We start from the raw sequence: 27,207 nt of genomic DNA on the forward strand, positions 1-27,207 counted from the left end.
AAGTGAAACAGAAATGAGCAATCTACCCGACAGAGAGTTCAAACTAAGAGTGTTAGGGATGCTCACTGATCTGGGGAGAAGAATAGATGAACTCAGTGAGAATGTCAACAAAGAAATGGAAGATATAAAAAAGAACCAATCAGAAATGAAGAATACAATACTGGAAATGAAAAATTCATTAGAGGGACTCAAAAGCAGAGTAGAGGATACAGAAGAACGGATCTGTGAGCTGGAAGAAAGACTAGAAGAAATTACCCAAGGTGAACAGGTAAAAGAGAAAAGAATTAAAAAGAGTGAGGACAGTCTAAGGGACCTCTGGGACAACATCAAGCGCACTAACATCCATGTTATAGGTGTCCCGGAAGGAGAAGAGCGAGACAAGGGGGCAGAGAATTTATTTCAAGAAATAATAGATGAAAACTTCCCTAACCTAAGGAAGGAAACAGACATCCAGGTACAGGAGACACAGAGAGCCCCAAACAAGATAAACCCAAAGAGGCCCACACCAAGACACATCATAATCAAAATGTCCAGAATTAAAGATAAAGAGAGAATCCTAAAAGCCGCAAGAGAATGTCAAGTTACTTACAAAGGAAACCCCATAAGGCTATCAGCTGACTTCTCAGCAGAAACCTTACAGGCTAGAAGAGAATGGCACGATATATTTAAAGTGCTAAAAGGAAAAAACTTACAGCCAAGAATACTCTACCCAGCAAGGTTATCGTTCAAAATGGAAGGAGAGATCAAAATTTTCCCAGATAAGCAAAAATTAAAGGAGTTTGTCACCAAGAAACCAGTGTTACAAGAAATGTTAAAGGGACTGATTTAAGGGGAAAAGAGAAGACCACAAATAGGAAAAATTATCTATTTCCACGATTAGAACGTAATGGACACAAATGCACAAAAAAGAGGTTAGATATTATATCAAAAACATAAAAGGAGGGAGGAGGGTAGTTAAAGAGTACAGGTTTCAGACAGAGGTCAAACTAAAGTGACCATCAATTCTGTATAGAAGAAGTAAGGAACAGAGAAGGACTACTAAAACACTGAGGAAAAAAAAAAAAAAAGTTAAAAAATGGCACATACTTATCAATAGCTACTTTAAACGTCAATGGACTAAATGCTCCAATTAAAAGGCATAGGGTGGCTGACTGGATAAAAAAACAAGACCTATATATATGCTGCATACAAGAGACACACTTCAGACCTAAAGACACTCACAAACTGAAAGTGAAGGGATGGTAAAAGATACTCCACGCAAATGGCAATGAAAATAAGCTGGGGTAGCAATACTCATATCAGACAAAATAGACTTTAAAACAAAAACTGTAAAAGAGACAAAGAAGGGAATTACGTAATGATCAAGGGAGCATCCAACAAGAGGATATAACACTTGTAAATATCTACGCACCCAATGTAGGTGCACCTAAATATATAAAGCAATTATTAACAGACATAAAAAGAGAAATAGACAGTAACACAATAATAGTAGGGGACTTTAACACTCCACTTACACCAATGGATAGATCATCCAAACAGAAGATCAATAAGGAAACATTGGCCTTAAATGACACACTAGAACAGATGGACCTAGTAGATATATACAGAGCATTCCATCCAAAAACCGAAGAATACACGGTCTTTTCAAATGCACATGGAACATTCTCCAGGATTGATCACATATTAGGCCACAAAACAAGTCTCCATAAATTTAAGAAGATTGAAATAATACCAAGCATCTTTTCTGACCACAACGGTATGAAACTAGAAATCAACTATAGGAAGAAAATCAGAAAAGCCACAAATACATGGAGATTAAACAAAATGCTACTGAACAACGACTGGGTTAACGAAGAAATCAAAGAAGAAATCAAAAAATACCTGGAGACAAATGAAAATGAAAATATGTCATGCCAGAATTTATGGGATACAGCAAAAGTGGTTCTAAGAGGGAAGTTTATAGCGATACAGGCCTATCTCAACAAACAAGAAAAATCTCAAATAAACAGTCTAACAATGCACCTAAAGGAACTGGAAAAAGAAGAACAAACAAAGCCCAAAATCAGTAGAAGAAGGGAAATAATAAAAATCAGAGCAGAAATAAATGAAATAGAGACCAAAAACAATAGAAAAAATTAATAAAACCAAGAGCTGGTTCTTTGAAAAGATCAACAAAATAGACAAACCTTTAGCTAGACTCACCAAGAAAAAAAGAGAAGGCACAAATAAGTAAAATCAGAAATGAAAGAGGAGAGGTTACAACAGACACCTCAGAAATACAAAAGATTATAAGAGAATACTATGAAAAACTATATGCCAACCAATTCGACAATCTGGAAGAAATGGATAAATTCTTAGAATCATACAACCTTCCAAAACTGGATCAAGAAGAAGTAGAGAATTTGAATAGACCAATCACCAGTAAGGAGATAGAAACAGTAATCAAAAACCTCCCCAAAAATAAAAGTCCAGGACCAGACGGCTTCCCTGGTGAATTCTACCAAACATTCAAAGAAGACTTAATACCTATCCTTCTCAAACTCTTCCAAAAATTGAGGAGGGGGAAGCTCCTAACTCATTCTGAAGCCGACATTACCCTGATACCAAAACCAGACAAGGACAACAGACAAAGAGAAAAATACAGGACAATATCAGTGATGAACATAGATGCGAAAATTCTCAACAAAATACTAGCAAATCGCATACAACAATACGTTAAAAAGATTATACACCATGATCAAGTGGGATTTATTCCAGGTATGCAGGGATGGTTTAACATTCCCAAATCAATCAACGTAATACACCAACTTAATAAAATCAAGAACAAAATCACATGATCATCTCAATAGACGCAGAGAAAGCATTTGACAAGATCCAGCATCCATTTATGATAAAAACTCTGAATAAAATGGGTATAGAAGGAAAGTATCTCAACATAATAAAGACCATATATGAGAAACCCACAGCTAATATCATCCTCAATGGTGAAAAACTGAAACCTATCCCTCTAAGAACAGGAACCAGACAAGGATGCCCACTGTCACCACTCCTATTTAACATAGTATTGGAAGTCCTAGCCAGAGCAATCAGGCAAGAGAAAGAAATAAAAGGGATCCAAATTGGAAAGGAAGAAGTGAAACTGTCACTATTTGCAGATGACATGATTTTATATATAGAAAACCCTAAAGAATCCACCAGAAACCTTTTAGAAGTAATAAACAAATATGGTAAAGTTGCAGGATACAAAATCAACATACAAAAATCAGTTGCATTTCTGTACACCAACAACGAAGTAGCAGAAAGAGAAATTAAGAATACCATCCCATTTACAATTGCAACAAAAAGAATAAAATACCTAGGAATAAACTTAACCAAAGAGGTGAAAGAGCTGTACACCGAAAACTATAAAACATTTCTGAAAGAAATTGAAGACGACACAAAGAAATGGAAAGATATTCCGTGCTCTTGGATTGGAAGAATTAACATAGTTAAGATGTCCATACTTCCTAAAGCCATCTATGGATTCAATGCAATCCCTATCAAAGTTCCAACAACAGTTTTCACAGAAATAGAACAAAGAATCCTAAAATTTATATGGAACAGCAGAAGACCCCGAATAGCTAAAGGAATCCTGAGAAAAAAGAACAAAGCTGGAGGTATCACACTCCCTGATTTCAAAATATACTACAAAGCTATAGTAACCAAAACAGCATGGTACTGGCACAAAAACAGACACACAGATCAATGGAATAGAATCGAAAGCCCAGAAATAAACCCACACATCTATGGACAGCTAATCTTTGACAAAGGAGCCAAGAACATAGATTGGGGAAAAGAAAGTCTCTTCAACAAATGGTGTTGGGAAAACTGGATAGCCATATGCAAAAAAATGAAAGTGGACCCTTACCTTACACCATACACAAAAATTAACTCCAAATGGATTAAAGACTTGAATGTAAGACCTGAAACTGTGAAAGTTCTAGAAGAAAACATAGGCAGTACGCTCTTCGACATCGGTCTTAGCAACATCTTTTCAAACACCACATCTGACCGGGCAAGAGAAACAATAGAAAAAATAAACAAATGGGACTACATCAAACTAAAAAGCTTCTGCACAGCAAAGGAAACCATCAACAAAACGAAAAGACAACCTAACAATTGGGAGAAGATATTTGCAAACCATACATCTGATAAGGGCTTAATCTCCAAAATATATAAAGAACTCATGCATCTCAACAACAAAACTACCAACCCAATTAAAAAATGGGCAAAAGACCTGAACAGACATTTCTCCAAAGAAGATATACAGATGGCCAACAGACACATGAAAAGATGTTCAAAATCACTAACTATCAGGGAAATGCAAATCAAAACTACAATGAGATATCACCTCACGCCCGTCAGAATGGCTATAATTAACAAGACAGGAAACAACATGTGTTGGAGAGGATGTGGAGAGAAGGGAACTCTCATACACTGCTGGTGGGAGTGCAAACTGGTGCAGCCACTATGGAAAACAGTATGGAGATTCCTCAAAAAATCAACGATAGAACTACCATATGATCCAGCTATTCCACTGTTGGGTATTTATCCAAAGAACTTGAAAACACCAATTTGTAAAGGTACATGCACCCTGTGTTCATTGCAGCCTTATTCACAATAGCCAAGACTTGGAAGCAACCTAAGTGCCCATCAAGGGACGAATGGATAAAGAAGCTGTGGTATATATACACAATGGAATACTACTCAGCCATAAGAAACGACTTAAATCCAGCCATTTGTGACAACATGGATGGACATTGAGGGTATAATGCAAAGTGAAATAAGTCAGAGGGAGAAGGTCAAATACCGTATGATTTCCTTCATTAAGTAGTAGATAATAACAACAATAAACAAACACATAGGGACAGAGATTGGATTGGTGGTTACCAGAGGGGAAGGGGGGAGGGAGAAGGGTGAAAGGGATAATTCGGTACATGTGTGTGGTGATGGGTTGTAATTAGTATTTTGGTGGTGAACATGATGTAGTCCATGCAGAAATAGAAGTACAATGATGTACACCTGAAATTTTTACAATGTTATAAACCAACGTTACCGCAATAAACGAAAAAGTAAGAAATTATTAAACAAAAACAGAAAAATAAACTATAAGAGGAAAATAGTAAAAAGGAATTAGAACTCAGTGAAAAATAATTTTCACTGAAATCAGTCTGACAATATCTGCTCTATTAGCTTACAAAATTACAAAACCATTGTGAGGACTAAACAGGATTATGCAAGCCTGTTTTTTGTGAGCTGAAACATTTCATACTATGTGATGGGGAATGGAAAGAATAGTCTGGAAGGTCTCTGCAAGGGAGGTCTCTAAGCTATTGGGCTGGCAAGGGATTGGGATAACTTTAAGAGAGGGAAAGACTATCGTAAAAGAGAATATTTGACCAATTTTACTTCATTCTAGAATTTGCCTGAAGAATCTATCTTCTGAGACAACCTGACTATGATCTATAAGTTAAGGAAGAAAGGATTTGTGCCTTTTTCAAGTTGCCCATAAAACAGCCCACCCTATTTCTTGTAGAGAAAGGAGGATGCAAAAAGGTACTACACAAATTAAGGCTATCATTATCTTTCCCTTTTAGGGAAAAAAAATCAGCACTTCGGGTGGAAAACATCTGGACGTCGAGATTTTATGCTTTTTCTAATGTGCATTTCTATGGTGTTATGCGTTTGAAATTGGGCATGCAAACCTGAATTTGTGTATGGTACATTTTCATGCAAATATGTACATGCAGATCTTAATGCTTGTCTTGTTCCACTCAAAAGTGGGTGGAGATATGAATATTATTGAGCAAGTACAATTTTCATACAAGAATTGTGTGGGCAGCTTCCATTCTGGCTAAGCATCTTAAGAAAAATGAAAAGCTCAGATAAGAACAGTGGGATTTTGTAAGTGTTAATATTACAGCATGAATGTTTCTAATCACTCTCTAAATCTGTTAGGTCTTGAATTAGAAAGAATAGAGCCATCAGGCCAGAAAGCAAATTGTCACATGGGGAAAATTGATAGACAGGAAATAGAATACAGTGCTTCTTCCCACCTTTATTTAATACATCTATTTTTTAGAGGAGAAAATGGCCATTTGGAATTCTATATTTTGGAAGTGAGACCAAGCATGATTCTTGACCCAGATTATAAATATTCTATATAGTGAAACTGAAACACTTAGAAAAACTTGCTGAAGGAATTTGGAATAATCTAACACCAACCATAAAGCTCCTTAGCCCCAAATCACCTGAAGACTAAATCTGGCAGTGCTTAAGGTATATGAAGTGTGATCAAGTTGTAACACACTACAACTCACATTGGTTGTTTTAAAGAAACTGAGAACTGGAAATGTGACTTTGATCTCCCTACCAGCTGGTGGAATCAGTGATTCTATGTGTGAGTAAAACAGTGGAAGTAGCAAGGGGTGGAAAATGAGAAAAGGAAAGGCCATTTTCTTGAAGGTGAGTAAGGAAAAACCAAGAAGCCTCCCTAGAAACATATTCAGGGCTGGGAAACAACAAAAAAGAGGCAAAGAGAGAACAATTCTATAACAAGATTCCTATTCTGAGTTGAGGTGACTTTGGGGCACTCAGTTTCCATTTGGAAGTGAGCTGTGGACCTGGAGCTAAATCAAGAGCTTTTTTGTTTGGTGACCCAAAGACCTTTAAGAGCATCTCACCCAGCGATTGGTGCAGAAGTAAAGGCTATATTAAGATGTGAAAATGGAGACATTTATAAAGATCTGATTTATTCATAAAATTGTGCCATCCTAAAATGAGTAATGAAACTGTGGTTATAATTTTGCACCTGCTTCTTGAATCTATTCCTTAATTTCTATTCTTGGAGTCATCAGGTTCTTATTACCTCTTGCCTAAATTATTGCAGTAACCTTCTAACTGGCCTTCTGCCTTGTCTCTTCTCTATCTAAAGCATTCTCCTGCTTAGAAATTTTCAGTGGCTCCCCACTGCCTACTAAGCAGCAAACATGGCAGTCAGTATTTCCTATGATCTGGAGCCAAAGTTGCGTTTCCAGCCATATCTGCCATTAGTTTTCTCCATGTACTTTATGCTACAGCCAAGTTGGCTAATCATATTCCCCAAACATCCGCCAGAGTAATGTTTCTAAAACACAAATACGATCCTGTTATTGCCTAACTTAAAACCCTTCAATGACTTCCTATTATTGCTGCTCTGTAGGATCAATCCCAAAGTTATTAGTCTACAAGACCCTCTAATTCTGGCCCCTGGTCAAGTTCTCCAGCCTTTTCTCTGACCACCAGACCCCAATCCACCCTCCTCGGAGCATATAATCTAGCCATATGGAGCTACTTAAAACTATTTGAATAGGCCAACCTGTTTCTTGCCCTTAAGCCTTTGTTATAGTTGTTGCCTCTGCCTTGTACACTTTTCCCTCTACTCTTACCATCCTCCTGCCTTCAATGCCCCATAGTCCACTGGAAAAAAGAAAAAAAACCTTATTACTTTTTCCAAGATTCAACTCAAGCTCATCTCCTTTATAAAAGCTTTTCCATTTCTATAAAACTTGATTATCTTCCTCACATGCACCTACCACTCCTTTTGTAACCCCACTGCCACGTGCATATTTTTGTCATTAAAACTGAAACACTTCTTTTGCATTAATCATTTATGTCTATGACTTCATTAAGGGCAGGGGCAGTGTCTTATTTATCTTTGTAACTCAAGCACCGCACACAATGCAGAGCACAGAACAGTGTTCAATAAATGGTGGCAAAGTGCTAACTCCTTGAAAATAGGGTCTGTGGGAGACTCGGTGTGCTTAACGAGACTATCTGTTGAGAGAATGATAAATGATGGATACTTATAATCTTTATGACATCTTTACAGGCAATAGTAAATTCTCTCAGACAGCACACTGTGTATGTTGTAGTGCAGTGCTTCTCAACTTTAATGTGCGCATAAATCACCTGCAGATCTTGGAAAAATGGTATTCTATTCAGTAGATCTGAGTTGGGGGCCACAATTCTGCATTTCTAATACAGAATCCATTAGGAGATGTCGATGCTGCTGGTCCTCAGACCTCACTTTGAGTGACAAAACCATAGAGGACCCTGGGGGATGGGATTTCACATGAGAGGTTCAGGGGAGGGAGAAGTAGCTGAAGAAACTCAATAGAAAGGGGGACTACTTAGTGGTGCCACAGGGCTTGCCCAGCTGTGAACATATCCAGGCAGGCTTTTTGTGAGGTCGTGCTAGAGGCTGGAGTTTTATCTTTACTGCCTTTATTTTTCTATCGACGTGGCTCTCAGTCTTTCGTCCATTCACTCCCCCACCATGATTCAGCCTGTATGATTTTGTCTGTATAAGAGCTCCCCAGATTCCATTTTTAAACTAACCTGAAGCTGTTCTCCTGTCTGCTTTTCATAAACTAGGTTCTCTCTGCTTCATTGCCCAAACCCTGGAAATCCAATCTTTCCAGTTTTCAGAAGCCTCTCCAGCTGCCTGAATTGTTTTGCCCCCATTTTAATCAGAAACAGGTTTTCCTTTTCCAGTGAACGAACCAGCTTCACCTCTGCAAAGGCCAATATCCCAGCTGCTGCTGCTGTGATTGATAAGTGCAGATACCATTCTGAAAGACTTGCTGCTCTCCTCGCCCTACTTTCAGAAGAATATGAAGTAGTCAGGATTTGAAACTGTAGGGTGGCTTATGAGAACACCAGTGTTCTTACTGTTGACTGATCAAATGTCATGAAGGAAAAGCAAATGTAGGAGAGAAACTTGAGATTTGGCTGGCAGCTGCAGGAGCTTGTGAATTCGTATGCTATCATAGAAACTGCCGATGCTTTGCTAGTGTCGATTTATAATTAGAGATGCCATTTTAAGGTGAATTTTGACATTTACTGCTACCAGTTGACTTTTCAATAATATCTACCTTCATATTATAGTATTGTCTCTTTCTTCAGGAAGTTTAAGTAAATCCAGAGGTTTCAGATTCAATCCAGGCAGCCATGAACGTGTTGTAAAACCATTTTATGTCTTAAAATATAAACCATTATTGTCACAAATACAAGCATATGTGATTATAATTTAATTATAATTACAAAATTTATAAAAGTAGAATTATAGTATTTTATTATTTAGAAGAAAGTTAAGTGATTACAAAGCTTTTTTTTTTTTTCAGCAATATCCACTGGACTCATCAATACGTTGTTTAAATAACCATTCAAATGCATAAAAGTAATGTATTGGAAATCAAAGTCATACATTTAACATTCCCCTAAACTATGCACATAACCTAGACCCTAAGTATTAAATAGTTTACACGCTGTTTAAAAATAGGCTTGTTTGGGGGCCGGGCCGGTGGCATAGTGGTTGAGTTCACACACTCGGCTCAGTGGCTGAGGGTTCGCAGGTTTGGATCCCAGGGGCAAACCGTCACACCGCTTATCAAGCCATGCGGTGGTGGCTTCCCATATAAAGTAGAAGAAGATGGGCACGGATGTTAGCCCAGGGCCAATCTTCCTCAGCAAAATAGAGGAGGATTGGCAACGGATGTTAGCTCAAGGCTAATCATCCTCACAAAAAAAAAAAAAAAAGGGCTTGTTTGGTTAATTTTGCACTGATGGTATGAAAATTGACCGAATTTTTCTATTAGTAACAAGCTGGCATGTGCTTTGCTGAGTTTAGAGCTTCCACCGACTTCAAAGGAGGCATCAGGTTCTATTAGCTTCTTGAAGCATAAAAGACCAAACAGATTCACTATATGAGTGCTGGAAACTTGTAAGCATGCATTTATTTGCTCAAGATTTCAAACCCAGCTATCAGTATAAGCAATGTTATCTTTAACATCTGTAAAACATCTGCAGCCATTAAAAATTGATCCTTCCTCACCCCTAATCTTTCTAAAACAAATACAGGCAATCTCAGAAGATGATTCTTTGGGGAAGGGGTATGCAATGGGAGGGGGGATTCAATCTTTGTTTTAGGAAACGATCACAAGTTGTAGAATTTCAGAGCTGGAATGAATCCAAAGGTCATCCAGTTGGGCTTTCGTTTTATAGCTGGGAAGGAAATAGAGTTCTGGAGAGGTGGCAGAGTCACATCTAAACTGTGTTTCCTGGTACTCAGGGCGGGAATCTTTCCGTTACCATTATTTACTAGATATACGTATTGAGTAAATCTAGCAGCATTTAATTAGATCTCCAATAGACATATTTTATAAATAAAGCATTAATTTTTACAAGAATAGGTTCAAGTGTAACTCATAGCGTTCCAGGTAAAGGAAAATTTTCTTGTATTAAGTCATACCACAGGTTTTTCCCTAGTTGTTAGCCACTGGATTAAATCTTAACTACTTTTAATTCTCTTATGAGGTGAAAGAGATTTCTTAGATAAGGTAAACTGAGGGATTAAGTAGAACAGGATTCTGTCATAAACGAAAGGAGGAAGCACCTTGATTCTTAGGTTCATATTCTACAACCAAAATACTAATACCAGTTTAAGGGAGAAATAAGCATAAATTTAGGACTTATGAATGATGATAAATGTGAATGCATTTAGAAGAGGGTGATAGCTCTGGAAATTATATCATGTGAAGTATAAATGGAAGCTTTGGCTCATTTTTGAAAAATGTTTATCACAAATATGATAAAGAGTGTATCCTTAACATATAAAGAGTTCATACAAATTGATCTACGGAAAACACTTAAAACTAATAGAAAAGTGGCCTGAGGACATGGACTGGCATTTACAGTGACGGTGAAAAATATTTAAACTATTAAAAATACAAGAAATCCACACTTTAAGGGCTTATGTTTTGCACCTATAAAAGTAACTAAATTTCTCTCGCTCTTTTCACTGACACCTTTTTTCTTTTATAATGACATCTATCAACTAGAATGTGGTAAAATATACTATCATATAAAATATACCATATATACTACATATATATATAATTTTTCTAAAAAATAGCTTAAAAGTGTATATTAAGAACCTAAAATGTACGCAGGTCCTCTTACCCAGTAAATCCACTTTAAGGAATGTATCTCAATGATCGATGCAAATCAATATTTATGGATAAAAGGTTAATTATAGCATTATTTATAATAATGAAAAATTACAATACATAAAAATTTGCAAGAATAAGTGCTAGATAAATAATAAAATATCTACAAGGGAATATTTTTTAGTCTTTAGGAATTATGTTTTCACATGATATATAGGGACCAAGAAAAATTTTGGCAACATAATTTTAAATGAAAAAATGAGAATAGCTTTCATCAAATTTGGAAAAATTTTAGTCATTATTTCTTCAAGTATTTTTTCTGTCCTTTCTGTGTTTTATTTTGGGTAATTTCAGTTGCTATGTCTTCAAGTTTACTAATGTTTTCTTCTGAAATGTCTAATTGTCCCTTTATCTTATGCAATGTATTTTTCATCTCAGACTGAATTTTATCTCTAGAACTTTGAATCATGTCTTTGTGTATCTTCTAGGTTTCTACTTAACTTTTTAAATGTAAGACAATTTCTAAATTGTCTTCTAGTATGAAAATATATTAATTTTACTAAAAATGAATAACATATGTTATATAAGTATGTATGACTTTTGGAAAAGAAATATAGTTTCAACGTATGCTTTAATATTTTAAGCTTGTGTGCTAATTCTAACGTCTGTTAGTTCTGGGTCAGTTTTTTTTTTTTTAATTATTTTCTTGAGATCATATTGGCTTATAACATTGTGTAAATTTCAGGTGTACGTTATTATATATCAGTTTTTGTGTAGACTGCATCCTGTTCACCACCAATAGCCTAGTTTCTTTACATCACCATACATATGTGCCCCTTTACCCCTTTGACCTTCCCCCGGCCCCTTCCCCTCTGGTAACCACTAATCTGTTCTCCTTATCCATGTGTTTGTTTATCTTCCACATATGAGTGACATCATACAGTATTTGTCTTTCCCTTTCTGGCTTATTTCGCTTAGCATAATACCCTCAAGGCCCATCCATGTTGTCGCAAATGGCGTGATTTTGTCTTTTTTTATGGCTGAGCAGTATTCCATTGTATATACATACCACATCTTCTTTATCCATCCATCCATTGCTGAGCATTTGGGTTGCTTCCACATCTTGGCTATTGTGAATAATGCTGCGATGAACATAGGGATGCATAAATCTCTTTGGATCATTGATTTCATGTTCTTTGGATAAATACCCAGTAGTGGGATAGCTGGATCGTATGGTATTTCTAGTTTTAATTTTTTGAGAAATCTCCATACTGTTTTCTGTAGTGGCTGCACCAGTTTGCATCAGTTTTGATTGATTAATTTATCTACTCATTGTGTCATATTTCCCACTTGTTTTTATGCCTGGTAATTTTTGATCAGATGCCAGACCCTGTGAATTTTACTTTGTTTGATGCTGGATATTTTTCTATTCCTATAAATATTCTTAAGCTCTTTCTGGGGTGCAGTTAAATTACTTGGAAACTGTTTGATCCTTTTGGGTCTTACTTTTTGTGTTAGGCCAAGACATAGCAGTGCTAAATCTAAGGCTAATTATTCTCTACTACTAAACAAGATCCTTCTGTGTGCTCTACCTAATTCTAATCTGGCTAATGGGAAGAGCACTATTCCTGGCCCTGTGTGAGCACTGGGGACTCTTACCACGAATATTTTCAAGTCGTTCTTTTTCCAGCATTGGGTCATTTCCTCATATACCTGCAATGATCCAATGTGCTCAGCTGATACTTGAAGTAGCCCCTTTATAGATCTTTGAAGTTTTGTCTTTGTGCAGCTCTCTGCTTCACATACTCTGTCCTGACAACTTTAGTCACCTTGATCTTCCTAGACTCTCAGCTCCATCTCAACTCCGGAGTCCACCACTCTGCCTGGGTTACCATTCCCCGCACCGCAGCCTAGAAACTCTCTCAAGGCAGTAAACTGGACAATCATAGGACTCATCTTGTTTGTTTGCTGTCTCTCAGAGATTTCTGTCCTTCATCTCCTCATGTCCAGTGTCTTGCAAACCATCATTTCATATATTCTGTCTTTTTTTCTTCTTCTTATTTTAGGCAAGAGTTTAAATTTCATCTCTTGTCTGGAAGTAGAAGCCCTTACCTTATTAACGTCTATTTTTCCAAAACATTGTTGAAAATTGATTTATCTGTATGTAATAGAGTATCAGAAGGAACCTCACTGCACACAGAAAATATAAGAATATAAATCATCCCAAGTTAGTTTAAAACAGACATATGCAAAATACTAGCACATGCATACACATTCACATTGGGAAGAAAATAATATCAAAATATTAGCAACAATGCTGATCCCGGGAATTATGTCTGATTTGTATTCATTTTCATACTTTTCTAAATTGTCTTCTAGTATAAAAATATATTAATTTTACTAAACATGAATATCGTATGTTATATAAGTATATATAACTTTTGGAAAAGGAAAACAAATTTCTATTTGCTTGAAAATAACACACTAAAATCAATGAGTGGCACTTATATATCCAAAAAAAAAAAAAGATATATGATTTCATAAAGGGAATGGAGTGTACTTAACCAATGAATGAAATACCCAATGGTGGAGGTAGTGGGATCTTCTACTGGAAGCCTTTCTCCAAAAGCTGAATATCCAGCATTCAAGGGGCTGAGAAGGGATATGTCACTGCTTGGTATTGGGATCAAATAATATCTAAGCTCCTTCCAACTTTGCATTTCTGTGCGTGCTATTTCTTTTGAGAATATCGAAATGGTGGTTAGTAAATTATTAAATTTCAAGGACAGACTGATTTCCTTGGGAAAAAGTAATTTTATATAGCCTCTTCATAGTCAAGAATGAATGTTTCTTGCAGAAATGTTAGATAAAATGATTTCTGGGAATGCAATAAAATTTGATTTTGCATTTGTGCATAACTGGCTAAGTGAACAATTTCATGTAATTGTGAGGAGATAAAAAATTATGAAAAGGCTAAAAATCAAATATGGTCTAACATAGACTCTATTTGAAAGGAACTTATTAAGCTAAGTAGATACATAAGTATACTCTTAGGAACTCAGAAGAGTGTGCTCCAGAGAAAAGCTAAATCAGAGAGGCATAGTGCTGGAAAGGACCATGGATGTCTTCTAATCCATTGTTTCCCAAGAAGGCCTACAGACTGCCTGAGTTTGAATCCTGACTCTGCCACTTACAAGCTGCATAACTTTGGACAAGTTATTAACCTCTCGTGCCACAACTTCCTATCTGTAAAATCAGAATTAAAACGAGTGTTGTGAGGATTGTATGAGTTAATGCAAATATAGAGCTTAGAATAGCACCTAGCACACAGTAAGCTTTAAATAAACATTAGCTATTGTTATTCTCAGTGTATATGGATGGACTTTAAAAAATGTTAATGTCCATTCAAAGATAAAAAACTATCTCACTAAATCTATGATTATATAGATTTTATTGTTTAACATCATTTATGGTGGTAGCATAAAGTTAAAAACATTAATTTAATTTTTTAATTAAGCAAATACTGGTATAGTTGTGTGTATATGTTGCAAAAATTGTACCCATAGTACACAAAAGACAGGTGCAATCCCCTCACTTAACAAATGAGGAAAGTGGGGCCTAAAGAGAATAAAAAGATTATACAGGAAGGTAAAGGCAAAGCAAGATGAGGCTGTAAGTCACTTGATTCCCGGTTCACTGCTTTTGCAACCTATTCTTCTAAGTCTTCATTCCCACTTCTTACCCACACTTCGACTTCTGCTTTTGTAGAGAGACAGTCAATAGCTCACTTTCTGCAGAGTTCCCTTTCTCCCCATTCCATGTCCTTCATACTACAAAGAAAATTTACTTCCACAGCTTTAATAACTAGCCTTAAGGTTTAGCTTGGGCAGACAAAATTAAATAATTTATATATGTAGTCCAAATGTGACACATAAGGCAAGTGTCATTCATTAAAGGTTAAAAATAAAGCAAGTAGCATGTTTAAATAAAACATGAAAGCAAGAAATAGCTCTACTCAATATACTTCATGCCTGAGATACATTCAAGTCATTGCTGGGTTTGAGCCCCTGTTGGGGTTAGGAAGAAATATTGTCAGGAATCTATGCTGGTGAAAGGATAGAGTTGCAAGAAATGAAAATCCTTGGCCATTAAATTCAACTCTTGATAGTGAAATGATAGTCAGAAAAAGAATATGCTACATTAATGTTATGCAAAGATTAATTATTCATAGGGGTTATGTATTTTTCATTCAAGGAGCTCCTACCAGGTAGAGTGACACTGCTGTAATAGAAGTAGGTAAGGCTCATGGAGATGATTAACTCTGTCCAGAGGTTAATAGAGGTTATATAGGTGAACTGACACTTGAGTTGAATCTTAAAGGATAAGTAAAATCTTCTTGGTGGATAGTGTAAAGGAAGAGTAACCTAAGCTGAGGGGAAGGCAGATGTAAACATGGTGATAGTTGAGTGTAATCAGAGCACTGCAAATCATTTGATATTGTTGGAGCATAGGGTGCTCGTAGCAGGGAGTAGCAAGACATGAAGAGGTAAAAGCAGATGAGAATACTTTGCAAAAACTTTAGGTTTATTCCTTATGGGCAGGTTGAGATCTAAAATTTATGTTATAGGTCTGTCCAACTACATGGAAGCCAAAAACAGTCTTATGGAGGCTCATAAATACATATACCCTTGACTTGTCTATGATAAAAATATTTACCTATCCATTCATTCGTTAGGTCAATCTTTATTCTTCTGTCTATTTTATCATGTGTTAGTGTATTCAATGTTAATAAAAGATAGGAAGGTTCCTTAGTGAAGGTTAGAGGAATATAAATTTGGTCCGTGAAGTCATTTTGGAATAGCACCTCATGAAAAGTCAGACAAGTTGACTTACTGTTCTCACTGTAACTTGGAACAGACTGGTCTAACAAGTGACTGTTTGAAATAAGCGAACATTTATTTCACCACTTTCTATGCAGGTACCGTATAGGACTTCTTGTTACCAACTCATCATTTGAGAACAGCAGGTAATAAGAGTGAGCACTTTCACATTATAAAATGAAAGAAACAATGTTGTCCACTGCCTGTAAGTTCCTAGATGTTACCAATGTCTTTTGTTGATTAACTTACATTTCTGACATTGTTTCTTTTAAGATCAAGACTCCTACCTGCTGGCCCTAACAGATAGCTCTTGGTACAAAAGGAGCATTTGTTACAGAAGAGCAGACCTAATGGCTCAAGAAATGACTCATTTAACCCAGTTAGCCTTTTGCTTAGAAAATTGTAGAAATCAGTCCTATGATTTATTTTGATGCCATTATCAAAATCCATTTCTAAAATTCCACCAAATGCTTCAAGTATGCTCTCTAATAAAACTCATTATCATACCTTTTTCATTTTTTCTTGCGATGAGTAGTGGAATAGTGTAGTTTGCTGTGAAGGAAAAATAATGCTCTAAAATTTGCACCCGTCAAGAGGGAATCATTCATTTCTGTCATTCTATTTAAGTATAAGCCTCTTCAACACTATAAAAAGATGAAATATATATAACAATAAAAAGTACCATGTTCCTTTTCCCCTCTCACCCTACTCTTATTTTTGGTATGGTTCTGACTTGCATATTGGATATACTTTTAAAATATTTTATGATGATAAAATCTAACGTAAAGCTTCTGAACATTTTTGACCATTCAAAAATGCCTGGCACTTTTTTAAAATGTGGGCAGATTATTAATCCAGCACCCTGAGCACTTTCTGGTTTGAGTAATTATATTCCACCTACCTAGGTTCCTCCTGGCAGTTTCAATTTGCATACAGAATTGTTCTTCACTTCCAGTTCTAAATTCTGGTGGTGTTTACTTCTGTACTGTACCTGACTGTGACATCAATCTCTCCACGCCCAGCAGTTTTTATGAAGCTGAAGAAAATATATGTACTTTATACCTTCATATGTATGCCCTTTTTTGTTGATTCAGACATGTTTGAGAGATATGGCCAGTTGCCCCATTTATTCCATAGTTCCCCTTTCTCTTTAACTCCATAGATACCTCCACGTACTCACAGAGTCTACATTTGATTCTTTCTCTTTTTGTATATATCTTTTTTCAATTTGCTAGGGTTCCTAGCAATGTTATAGGAAGCCCATTTAGCAAGGTGTTGTAAATTCCTCACCGGGCTATCTATCTCTAGATTAATATTGGCAAGAGTAAATTATGTTTGCTTAAGAAGTAGTAAGAGTACAAGAAAGGATGGAATTTGTAATAGTGCTATCTGAAAATACTCTTGAAAAATCAAATTCTCTTGGTAAAAAAATGACAACCACCACCATAACCACAACACTATTAATGGGTAACGTTTATTGAACACTCACTATGGGTCAGGCATTCTTCTAAGTGTTTTAAATATAATAACTCATTTAATTCTCACAAAGCCCCATTAGATAGGTGCTATTGTTTTTCCTTTTTTACGATGAAGAAACTGAAGCACAGAGATTTTGAGAAACTTGCTGAGAGTCATATAGGCAGTAAGTGACAGAGCTGTGATTCAAACCTAGGTAATTTGGCTACAGAGTTTATACTTCTATTAGTCAGGGCTCTGCAGAGAAACAGAACCAATAAAATGTATATATATAGACAGAGAAAGTGATTTATTGTAAGTAGTTGGCCCACACGATTCTGGAGGCGAGCGAGTCCCAAGATCTGCAGGGTGAGTTGGTAAGCTGGAGACCCAGGAGAACGAATGGCTTAGTTCTAGTCCAAGTTTGAAGGCCTGAGAACTAGGAGAGCCAATGGTGTTGTTCCTGAACAAAGACTGGCAGGCTTGAGACCCAGGAAGAACCGATGTTTCAGTTCCAGTCTGAAGGCAGGGAAAGAGCTGACGTCTCAGTCTGAAGGCGTTCAAGCAGGAAGAATTCTCCCTACTGGAGGGAGGGTCAGCCTTTTTGCTCTATTCAGGCCTTCAATTGATTGGTGAGGCACATTCACATTAGAGAAGACAACCTGCTTTACTCAGTCTACCACTTTAAATGTTAATCTCATCCAAAAACATCCTCACAGAAACACCCAGAGTAATGTTTGATCAAATATCTGGGTAACCTATGGCCCAGTCAAGTTGACAGATAAAATTAACTGTCACAATATACAAAACTAATATTTCATAGTTATGTGGTATTGCAATAATGAAAGATAATAGATTATATATTCTCCTTTTTCAAAGCATTTGTTGAACACACACAATTATTTCTTTAGGGAAGGTTGATCATAAAACATAAATATCCAAATATTTTGAAGCCAACTCGTCTCTAAACTATCTTAAACCAGATTCCTGACATAGAAATCATGGCCAAAAGAGGTAGGAGACTTGGTTTTCTAGGTTTTCAAATGCTAAGTATCCGTGTTCCCTAGCAACACTATGTAGATCCACATAAAGGAACTTTCAAATACATTTATAGTAAGTTCTTTTTTTTTTTTTTTCCCTACATTGCCACTTCACTCTAAAGTCATAATTACTAAAGAGAAAATGAGCTTTAAAGATTTTAAGTAATGTTCCTAAGAGGACACCATGCTGTTCAGCCAAAATGAATGTTGTTCATAATATTGCTTATTTAAAATTCTGTAGAGCCTCACTTTATTTTTTTCTCACTGCTACACTGATTATAATATCTGGTTATTATAAATGGTTATTAGAATTCAATGTTACTAACAGTGAGAACTTTAGTGATTGTCCGGAAATAAAATGGACAAAGTATAAGTACCTTGGGCCGGCCCCATGGCTTAGCAGTTAAGTGCGCACGTTCCGCTGCTGGCGGCCCGGCTTCGGATCCCAGGCGAGCATTGACGCACCGCTTCTCTGGCCATGCTGAGGCTGCGTCCCGCATACAGCAACTAGAAGGATGTGCAGCTATGACATACAACTATCTACTGGGGCTTTGGAGGAAAAAATAAATAAATAAAAATTATTAAAAAAAAAAGTATAAGTACCTTTATCTATATTCTGCTCTCTATATATGTGTGTAAATATGAATGTATATATTTTTTATGTGTAAGTGACTAGATATATGTGATTATGTAAATTTGTGTGTATACATATGCACACACACACACCCCTACATTAAGATGTACCACTTGATCCCTAATGGCAAGATTCATTCTTTGTGGTTTCTGCTTTGAAAATCCTGTCCCAAGCAAGACTTTCAACTGATAATATCAGAAGTCATAAGGCCATAAAAATTAGCTAGTTCTTATCACGGAATACAAGAACGTTTCAACATGTGGAAAACTATTAATATCAATAGATTAAAGGAGAAAGACATGTAATTATCCCAGTAGGTACTTAAGATGCCTTTGATAAAATTCCACACTCATAAGGTTAAAAAATAAATCATTAATAAGCTATGAATGGAAGATAATGAGTTTAAGCTGATAAAATTATCTATGTAAAACATACAACAAGTCTATATAACCACTTATATTAAAAAATACTGGAGTGCTAGCCAATGCAATCAGATAAGAAGAAATAAAAAGCATAATGGTTGAAAAGGAAGACACAAACTGAAATTACATGTGGTCTATAAGGTTGTATCCATAGAAAATCTAAAAGAAACAATAAACACGGAGTTCGGCAAAGTTGCTAGATATAAGATTGATATACAAAAGCAATGGCATTCCTGTATATCATCTCATATTATATATGATATACTCTTCCTTCACAATAGCAGCAACTCTATAAATTACCTAGGCATAAATGTAATAAGAGATGTGAAAAACTTTTGTGAATAAAAAAACTACAAAACATTTTTTAAAGATGTAAATAAATGCAGCAATAGACCATATCCAAAATTGGCTAACTCACTGTCATGGAGATGACATTTATCTTCCAATTTAAACTCTAAAGCCACTGTAGTATTTCAACAAGAGTTTTCCATGGGACTTGACAAGCATATACTAAAATTAATGAAGAAGAACAAAGAACCAAAATAAGTCAAAATGATTTTTAAAAATATGGGAAGATTGGCCTTGCCAGATACCAAAAGTTATTGTGAGACTATGGTAATTAATATGATGTGGAATGGATGCAGAAATAGACAAAGTGATGATGACATGGAAAACAGAGCCTAGAACCAAAACCTGTGCATAAATGGAAATTTAAGGACAAACACCTGTGTAGCCCCTACTCAGTATAATAAAATATTATTTTACAGTATTTGCTTCATTAAAAAAAAATAAAACCCCTGTGAACCCCCTCAGCAATCCAGGCTGAGGAAAATGACAAACAACAAATTTAGGGATGGAGGTAGCAGAAATAGATTAGAGAGTGATGCTCAGGGAGCTTCGCATGTATCTGTAATATGTTATGTCTTAGTACTCTGAAGCAAATTCATAAAGCTATGTGGTGACTGTATTGATTCTTATTCTCTATACTTTTCTATGGAATTATAATATTTAAATCTATTTTTAGAAGTTAATATAAAAACATATTAGTCACCTTCATGTGCATATATGTTAAACAAGCCATAATCATTCATTTGTTCATTCAATCATTTGTTTAATAAACTGCCAGCAGAAGCTATACTAGGTTGATAGAGAGCAAGGTTTAGTTGATGCTGAGCTGTTTGAACTACTAGTCTGAGGATTCCGCCACAGGAAAGAGTACTGAACCAGTGATTGAAAGACATGGATTCTCTAGTCTCAACTCTGCAAGAAATTGGCTATGTAACCTTGGGCAAGAATTAGCCTCTTGAGAACTTGCCTTCTAAAAAGGTTAAGCTAGATCATCTTTAAGGTAGCAACCCCAACTTGCACTTGTAGTCATTGAGGGAGCAGTATACAAGAAACAATAGCAGAATGCAAATTAAAGATCCATTTTATTGACAGCTCCACATGAAAACCCAGTAACTGTTGGTGAAGAACTTCAGGAAATTCTGTATCACAGCACAAGACTAAAACTGCTTGCTCTTCCCACCTTGCCCCCACCATGCCTTCCAAAAATCTAAATTATGGGTCTAAAATCTAAATTATGGCTCCAGCAAATATTTGTATGTGGTCCAAATGTTACATGAAATTTAAGAGTCCTCCAAAGTGTGGTTCAATTTCTGTTACAGAAATACAAGTTAAGGAGAAATAGATTTTAACTCAACAAGGGGGGCATTTTACCAGTTATGTAGGCTTCCATTAAAGGGATTCATTGCTTTAGGAAGAAATGAGGTCTCCATTACTGGAGTCTGAATAATGTATGGCAGGGAAGTTGCCCAGTGATTCAAGTCTTCAATGGAGAGTTGGACTAGTGATTTTTAAGATCCCTTCCTACTCCAAGCTTCTTTGATTCCAAGAAACCTTCCTTGATTTTTCAAGCTTTCTTGAGTACTGATGCATGTAGAGAGAATCCTGCGAGGCAGAGATTTGACTTCTGCTTTTAGCTGTAGAATATCATTTAGCTTCCCAAGAAAAATTTTGATGAAACAAGAATTCTTTTTTGTGTCTGTATTTCCAAGGACTCTGAGAGTCTGAACCTCTACATTCCTTCTCTTTCTCTCTAGAAATATTAAGAGAGTTTGTCTTTGCCTTTGTAACTGTAAGGAACTGCTTCTTTTAGATCTAAGATATTCCCACAGGCCTTGATCCTATTGTTAGGAGTCATCACCCTGCTAGGTAAATAGTACTTTGAGACTGTTACATTGTCCAAAGCTTTTGCGATCAATTTATGATAGTCCTGTTACATGAGTCAAGGAATTAGAAAACAATTTAATTTCATTTAAATTAATATCAGCAGAAAATATACAGTATGTAAAATAGATACATTCACCTTTCTTATTTATTCAAGGAAGTCTCAAAGTACAGATCTTCCTCACCTTATGATGGGGTTACGAACCAATTAAACTCATTCTAAGTTGAAAATATCTAGGTCAAAAATGCATTTAATACACCTAACCTACTGAACATCGTAGCTTAGCCTAGCCTCCCTTAAACGTTCTCAGAACACTTACATTAGCCTACAGTTAGGCAAAATCATAACACAAAGCCTATTTTATAATAAAGTGTTAAAGATATAATGTAATTTATTGAATACTGTACTGAAAGTGAAAAACAGAATGACTGTATGGGTACAGAATAGTTTTAAGTGTATCAGTTGTTTACCCTCATGATCGTGTGGCTGGGTGGGAGCTGTGGCTCACTGCTGCTGCCCAGCATCACAAGAAAGTATTATACCACATCTTGCTAGCCCAGAAAAACATCAAAATTCAAAATTTGAGGTATGGCTTCTACTGACTAAAGGGTATTGCTTTCGCACCATCATAAAACTGAAAAATTGTAAGTCAAACCATCGTAAATCAGGGATCATCTGTACAAATTCATTGCTAAAGGTTCAAAATGACTTCCTAGAAAATTTGGAGATGAACAAATTAAAATGGACTACTAAGCCATAATATTTCATGTATTATAAATGACCAGTGCTAGACATATCCCCAGAGTTTACAATAGATTGAGATCACTCAGAAAACCAGGCAACTCTCAATTATCTATTGATATATGAGCCCAGGGTAGCATAGAAAAAGTACATCATTAGAATCCAAGAATATCTCATTTTATCCATTCTTGTCAGCCTCCTTTTGAACCAAACCTCTCTGTAGAGCTATCAGCAATAACAACATTGTCACAGACAAGTTTCACCTCCTATCTCACTCTTTGTGAGAGGCAAAACCTAGTAAAAGTAAATTGTAGGAGCAAGATAGAAGAGCCAGGAATCAGCACTGCACAGGAAGTGCTCAGCTGATTAAAAAAAAAAAAAATGATAGATTAGGGAGAGCAAGATAGAACCCTCTGCTCAGGTGAAACCCACCCACCTAAGAAGGCCTTCCCTGGCCCCTCTATTCAAAATAGTCTCTATCTCCTCCTATTTTGCTTTATTTTTCTTCATACAACTTATCGATACTGAAATTATTTGATTACTTTTTTATTGTCTGTTTACCTCTCTAGAATGAGTATAGGCACCTTGTGCAGTTCACTACTGGAATCCCAGGTCTAGAACGATGCTAGCACATAGTATACCTTCAACAAATATTTGTTTTAGGTAAGTAGATATAGATATATAGATGATTGATCAATAGATGACTAGAATCCCAAATAGAAAGTTGATTAAGAAAATATTTAGAATAGATTGTTTTTCTTCTTGAAACAGAAAACTAATCTGGGATAAATGGTCAATGACTGACAGAACCCACATTTCATCTATGATGGATTTTCTAAATTTAGATTTTTAAGGCAAGTTCACGTTTTCCACTAATATGCATGCCTTCCCCATGTAACAAGTGTTGTGCTTTAGATCAGCAGTAACTGAAGTGTACATTTCCAATGACATGGCTCTCTTGGAGGATGCTTTGTTGCCATCTGTAAGTATTAAGTATTTTATTCAGACATGATCATTCTGACCAGCATGTGCCTTTGCTAAGATTGTTTAATAACCAGGTGGCTCTTCTGCATATTTCTCAAAAGCAAACATTTGAGCTCAATTAGCCTAGAGAACATGATAAATAATCTTCTGGACCTTTCATGGCACTAGATTTTAAGTCCTTATGAAATTTGTATTTTAGCTAGCTTTTAATGTCGTCTCCACTTTCAACATGCTTTGGATTATATAAAATGTGTTTTATTGATTAGACGACTGACAAGAAGTAACTCTAAACTAAATCAGTTTGTATTCATAACTTTATACTTTATGTAAGAGAGGAAAAGCCAAATCTATGTTGCCAAATTTGATTCTTAGGGATACTTAACACTGTGCCCCTTTTTGTTTGAAATGTTTTATAGGTGACACTGAAAAATACATTGAATGGAGGGGAATTGGAAAGATTCTTAGATGAAGTTGTTTTCTTTCAAGCCGCTATAATAATTCAAATGCCTGGCACATCACTGAAAAACAATGTCATACTCTTCATTCCGTCCCTGTCTAAGAGTCTGTATACCAAAGCCCCCATTGACCTCTGAAGACTATTTTCAAGAGGAATCAGAAACATTTACTTTAATTGAGACTTTTTGACATTAATAGCTAAGTAAAATGAAATTGTAGGGCTGCTGCTGTTTGATTGAAAGACAAATGGATACATTCTTTTGTATAATACATTTGTTCTGGGGAGGAGAGTGTATAAAGCACATTTTAGAAAATAGCTTTATGTTTTTAATACATAAAAGAAGTTTATTATTTAAATAATAACGCTGTGGCAAAATTCTCTTGTACATTAAACAATTCTTTTGTCATACAAATAACCAGCACCTTGTTGTTCTAAAAAATCTGATTTTCACATATGAAATGTCTTCACAGTGGAATAAATCTGCATTGTTGTCCTATTGGAAAGAGAATCTCTGCACCATGTGACTCTCTTCTTTGTCCAGAGACTGACACAGAGTTAAAAACTAATGATGTTACCCTCACCCGTTCTCTGCAAGTCTGCTAAGAAAACTTTTCACTGCATGTTTCTTCTACCCAAAATTGTTTGGCCTGCCTCATATGCCCTTCCCACTTCACTTAAACAAATTCTGTCTTTTCTCTCCTTATAAATGCAATCTCCTACTTGGCCTCTTCAAACTAACTTCATTTGACCCTAGTCTCTCCAATGCCTTGCTATTGGTTTATATCTTTTATTTTATACAACACTGAACACTTCTTTATACAAGTACTGTTGAATGGTTGTCATTGTTTTATGAATTTTGGTGTTTTCTATTGACTGTAATCGTTATGTTTTCTTTTTATTTATTTTTTCCCAAGAGTATATCTTTTTCTCTATCCGGTTTTAAACTCCATCAACATAAACCAGGTCTATTCGGTTCACTCAGTGCCCAGCTCATAGTATATACTCAATGTTTTTGAATGAACCAATGAATGAGTAAATATATTATGTACGTTTAATACATAAGTGCATTTTAATAAATAAGTGGTAAAATCCCTTTTGTCAAAGGGTTTTCCATGACTCCATTTCCATAATCCTAAAATGGTACACCAAATGCATTGCAATACCCTAATTCCTGTGCAATATCCCTTTGTTCCTTATTGTGAATGATAGTTCTACCCATACATTGAAAGGTGAATTCAGTTTTTCACAGATTTTTTTGTCTTGCCACCAAGAGTGCTTAATGTTTCATTTTTTCCAGTCCTTACCTCCACCTCATACTCTCAACTAAACTACACAACCAAGCTATACATCTCAACTTTCGTTTGTGCACCAAACCAGACCAAAACTCACCCATAGAAAGAACAAGCAAAAGTGAAGCTATGTACATTTTGTCTCCGTCTTATCCCTGCTGAGTTTGGAACACAACATTTTGCTTGCTAAAATTCTCCAAAACAGGTGGGCATGAGCCTTTTTATTTGTCTCTAACTTCCTTTTAATGGTAAAGTGATTTCTAAATATGAAAACAAAACAAAATTGTACTGCAACCAAAATGTAGATGCTCCAGGGAGTTTATTATAATAGGCTTTGATCTATGTTTTTTGGGGTTTGGTTTTTTTTTTTATTTGCAAGACTGAACTTCTGTGATGTTCTACTCTCAGCAGATGTTCAATAAGTGGGAGAAAATAAAGGCCATTTTTGTAATGTGTCATCCACATTACATTTAGGGTTGGAATGATAGTTTACCTATAATTATCTATAGTTCATGTCCTTCTAAAACAATAGTGAACTGCATTTATCATATTTTGCAACCACTCATTAGATGGATCTGTAGGTCTGTATGAAATCATTTGGGCATCTTATAGGGATCTTTTCCTCAGGCCTAATTCTTTTGGGATTTTAATACTCTTGATTAGATTTTTAATTTTACTCCTTTTAATGTAGATTTTTTTTCCCCCTTAGAAAATTATCTAAGACATTTTTACCTTCCAATGGCATAGTAATGGTCTGGCTGTTGCATAGATTCCATCATCTGTTAGGCTGAACCATTCACATCAGACTTTTAGCATTCAATGTGGCTTGTTCCAGCCACATTGATGACAGCCAACTGTATTGACCATAAAGGCAAACTGAATAAACAGATTGGAGGAACTGTGATTTTCCCACCAAGGATAGGAACAGTAGTAGGTTCAGATCATTCATTGTGCTTCTCTAGAAGAAGCAAGAAATCAATAAAACAAGTGCTCATCACTGGAACTGTGTAGCCAGGGGATGTCAACATTTAATAACAAAAAGAAAATACAATGTGCCTAACAAAAAAGGGGGAAAAAAGAGATTTAAAAAAAAATTACTTATTAGGAAAATTTGTTTTATTTCTTGATTAATCTCTTTTTCCTGAAATGGGCATGCATGTAGATATGTCTTAAATACTATTGTCAGATAAGATCTTTGGAAAATTGGACAACTGTTTACTCTGAAAGTTAGATAAGTTAAAGTTAAATTTATATAGTTAACAAAAACAATCACAAACAAATGCACACACTATTCAAAAGTAATAAGATAAAAGCTTAGCACCAAGAAAAATTGAAAAGTAATTATAATTTAGTTTTATTACAGTTTGAAAGGGAAAGTACGATAATTAGTAGAAATGTTTGCTATGAAAATTATGCCTTTATTTCATATGATACTGACATTTTTATGTTTTATATTAACTCATAAACACTCTTTCCCACTCTTGAGAAGCTATGAACATGAAATAGAATAAATGGCCTATGGTCAAAATTGCAAAAATAAGTGAAAGGTCAGCTGTAGCCTTGTGTTTCCAGATCCATGATGCAAAAATTTTCTACTAGCAGCTTGTTTTAAAAAACAAGAATGTCTATAAAAACAGAAAATGAGCAATTTCAGTCTCATAGCCCTGGTTACTAAAAGCCTGGAAAATGGAGTTGCAAAGGGTATAGAAACCATTCTCAATTTTTAGTACTAGCATTTTCTAACCTTAAAGTATACCTTCATGTTAATAAAGTGACTAAGTATATAGGCTATGACTAGGCAGACAGATTTAAGTTAAAATCCTATTCTCTTTACTTACTAATGTAATCTAGGTGAAATCATTCATCCTTTCTGAACCTGTCTGATAAAATGAAGAAATGAGAGTCCCCACCTCACAGGATTAATGAGAAGGTAAAAGGAAAGCAGCCATGTTACTGAGTGCCTGGTACATAAGAAACATTCAATAAATGTTAGCTGCTATAATTACACAAACCATAAGTTATGAGTTATACAACATCCTATTAGATCT

General features: G+C 35.6%; 1 protein-coding gene across 1 annotated transcript in view; it reads left to right on the forward strand.

The window, feature by feature from the left end:
• LOC106803129 (ankyrin repeat and sterile alpha motif domain-containing protein 1B) overlaps positions 1-27,207 on the forward strand; it is a 762,921-nt gene that overhangs the window by 524,381 nt on the left and 211,333 nt on the right. The gene's annotated exons all lie outside the window — the stretch shown is intronic.

This window comes from Ceratotherium simum, chromosome 25, assembly GCF_057802395.1.
Source record: "Ceratotherium simum simum isolate JZ-2026a chromosome 25, ASM5780239v1, whole genome shotgun sequence".
Taxonomy (NCBI): domain Eukaryota; kingdom Metazoa; phylum Chordata; class Mammalia; order Perissodactyla; family Rhinocerotidae; genus Ceratotherium; species Ceratotherium simum.